The sequence below is a fragment of the Solanum lycopersicum genome, chromosome 9 (genome assembly GCF_036512215.1).
Source record: "Solanum lycopersicum chromosome 9, SLM_r2.1".
Lineage (NCBI taxonomy): Eukaryota > Viridiplantae > Streptophyta > Magnoliopsida > Solanales > Solanaceae > Solanum > Solanum lycopersicum.
This window is the reverse complement of record NC_090808.1, coordinates 7,865,422-7,869,085: the sequence shown is the minus strand read 5'-3', so window position 1 is coordinate 7,869,085 and position 3,664 is coordinate 7,865,422. Positions and strand designations below refer to the sequence as shown.

The 3,664-nt window shown below is 32.1% G+C and overlaps 1 long non-coding RNA gene across 1 annotated transcript; it reads left to right on the top strand.

Moving 5' to 3' along the window:
• The first annotated feature begins 202 nt into the window (after nt 1–202).
• On the top strand, nt 203–3,163 carry LOC101244109 (uncharacterized). Its single transcript, XR_183068.5, has 3 exons — nt 203–709; nt 1,518–1,682; nt 2,899–3,163. It is a non-coding gene; the product is annotated as an uncharacterized lncRNA (long non-coding RNA).
• Nucleotides 3,164–3,664: the final 501 nt, after the last annotated feature.

Sequence of the window (3,664 nt, the reverse complement as noted above, 5' to 3'; positions counted from 1 at the left end):
TCAAGGGGGTAATAGGACCTTAGAATAGGATAAATGTGTCTTTGAAGTTTCGAGCATAGGTCGAGGGGGTACTTGTGCATTATCCCAACTATGTATATTGAAAGTATCTTGAAAATAAAATAATCAACAATTGAAAATACATATTCATACATGTATTGTAAAAAAAGTATAAATTGGAGCATATATTACAATCATTATCTCTGCCTTTCTGATATCTTTTCACTACAAGAAAAAGCTAATTTTGCGGAGGTTTAATTAAGGGGGTTGCAATAACCTCCGTAAAAATATATTAATTGTGGGGGTTATCTCAACCCCTTTTATTTCTTCAGTACATTGAGGGTTATAACCCCTAGATATTTATTCCTTAAGATAATGCTTAAAGTTCAATCTTGTTTCCTTTTAGCTCTAGTTTCATTTTTTCCCCAAAAAATCGCAGAACCGTTTTAGACTCAGGAGAAAAATCTAGTCTTTTCTCATCCTCTCACCGGTCGCTCACTCTTCTCTCGCTCTCAAATTTCTTTCAATTTCAAATTTATTCAACATGTATTAGTTCTTACCAGAAAATTGTTGGTTGATTGCTGAGTTTTGCAACTTTTGTTTAGTAGATAAGAATAATCAATGGTTGAAGAAGCTGATTTTTTTCAAGTTTGGTTATAAGCAAAAATTGCTAATTTTGATTTTTTTGGTGCTGTTAATCGCTGAATCTAAGGTATTTTCCCCCTCATCGTTTGAATTTGCTTTCGAAATTTTAATTTGCTTTTCAAATCGTCCAAATTTTTGGGGTTCGATGTTTAGAATTCTTGAAAGTTAAGTCATAAAGTGAGTTGCCCTAATTTTACTCTAGTAGCAATGTGATCTCATGTATTTCAAGTTATGCTTGATCGCTTGATTCTAGTTTAGTTTATGCTTTTTTGGAATTTCAAATTGATGAATACATTCAATTCATAACAATAGTTGATATCCTAAAAGGTTAAAGAATAATCTCACTGGAGAAAAGTGAAAACATTAGCATACCTAAATTAGTTATATAACTTCTATTGTATTAAGATAGTAATTTTAGTCGTGTATAGAATTAGTTCAAAGCATGTTGACAATGCAGGTAGTAATCACAAGTCAAGCAAAATCTAAAAAAAACACTAAGGATTGACAAGTACGACGATATGTTCATAGTTCTCTGTGTAAGAAGTGATAAAGTTGTATGATGAAGTTTTCATTGTTTCGATAATATTCAACTGTTGATATGTTTACATTGTTTGTTGAGTTAGATATGGAAATAAACTATGTTTAGTTTTATCTAAAGGGATTATGGGAAGGAAAAGAACTATTAATATTAATTAAAATCATATTAATGTACGTGAATTTCGACTCTCAAACAGAATTAATGGTACTTCTTCATTGTGATCGAACATAAGAATTTTGTTGTTTTCACTCTTTCTGACAGATATAATTAGTATGATAAATGTTGCAGTAACAATTTTCCTTATTTTTTAAGACTACTTTTTTCTTTTCTCATGTAGTTACAAGCTTTCATTTGGGATAATGCAGCTTCAATGGCAAGTGGAGTATACCATTTCTACAAGCTCTACTGTTAGCTTACTGCTGCAATTTAGCTTGTAACTGAGTTTGAGTACGAGAATCTGATAGCGTCAAGACTAGACTTCACTTCCTGTTACCACTTACCAGTGAGTTCACTCTTCTTGTTTTTTAACGCCTTATCATTTGGTTATGTTATCAAGTTGACTATTTAAAGCTCTTCTATACTTAATAAATTCAATAAGAGCCTTCTTTTGCTGCACCATTGTTTAAAAAGACCAACAACATATCGGGGAATATGCATGTGCTGAGCACGGGTGCAATGAGTTTGTCATTTTTTACTTAGCACGAAGAATATTTCTTTATAGGCCATGGAGCAAAATTCAAATAATCTGCATTCCATGAGAGTGAGTTGTACAATGCAGTATAACTTGTAGATGTAATAACTATTGTCTTTAGCTTGTGATTTCGACTACTTTCTGACATTAATCTTAATGTCTTCTTACTTTGAAGTTGATAGTGAAAACTTATTATTAGCCGGAGGATTAACAGTTTCTGTTACTGCATGAGTTAACAGTGACATTCTTGTCGACATAATTCAGCTAAAATAGACATGGAGTGCGCAAAATTCCTTTATAGAATACACACACTGCCATTGGGTAAGAGAATGTACACCTTGGAGAACTTCAGTTTCTTAAAGATGGAAATATTTGTGAATATTTTCTTGCTTTAGTGTCAATATTTTCTTGCTATAGTGTCAATATTTATGGTTGCATTATTGAAGAAGATAAAAGTTCTTATAAGCAGTCATGCACAACTCGTTCTGCTGCGCTCTACAAATCTTATGAGTTTATTGTATTTATTATTTATTTGATTTTGTCCTTTAGATAGTTAGTGAAGATGGAATGAAAGTTAAATGTCCATTTGTTGTTATTTTTTTTTTTGGTAAAGAAAGATGAAGCATTTCATTAGAAACTAAAATTAGTACAGGGGAGTAGTGGCCTGTGGCCATCGCAGACCCAATTGGTTTGAGTTGCACCAAAAGGTAGCTAATGATGTATTAACCCTGTAAGTTGTATTATTTGGCTGGACATAAACAATCGTAATTGTTTTCCTTTTGCTCTCTGACATGTGTAAGTGGGGATAATTCATTACTTGTGCGTATATTCTACCTTCCCCAAAAACGCTTGTGAAATTTCACTGTGTATTATGTTGTTATTGTTGTAATATATTCTTGTCAACTAACTTGTCTTATTCTACCATCTAACTTGACTAGCTGGGTAGTACTAAACTCATCAAGTATGCTATATTCATCCATGTTTTGAGTTTGGATGGAAGTTACTTATTGTGTATTTCACTTTGCAGCCAGGTGATACCATGATGAAACCCGCTAAAGTTTCATGATAACGTTGCAGATCCTATCTTGAGTTTGGATGCTAGTGATTTGAAGTTTAAGCAAGTTTTTGTAGTGATTTGAAGTTTAAGCAAGATTTGAAGTTTCTTGTAAATCGTAGTGGTTGAAGTGAATGACATTTCAATTTACTTTGTAAAATTATAATACACTTTATGATATATTTTTGTATTGAAATATTGTGTTATTTTTAATACTAATATGTCCTTTTAGGTTTGATTATTATGATGTACATATTGATTAATTAATTAGTAATATTTAAAATTGAATTTTTTAGCAAAATTCTATAAAAAGATACATTTCATAAATGGCAGGAGTTTCAGCTCCTGTTAAGTTTAATGTAAAGTTCATAAATTGCGGGGGTTTTGACTCCTAGAATTCAAAATTGTTGGGGTTTTGAATCCTAGAATTTAAAATGTAGGGGTTCAAAACCCCCACTAATGAACCCCGGCTAATGGTATTAGGGGTTGGAGAAAAACCCCCGGAACTTAATTGTGACACATCTAACTGTAGGGGTTTCTCCAACTGCCGTAATACTTAGTTGTGGGGGTTACTGACCCCCGCAATATATTTTTAACCCCTACAATTCAAGTGTTTTTTTGTAGTGTTTATTTGGAGCAATAGCAATAGCAATTGTACATTTACAATACATCTTTCAGTAAAGTATTAGTCTTTTCTCCATTTCGGAATGATTGTACAGAGGGGATATTTTTAATTATA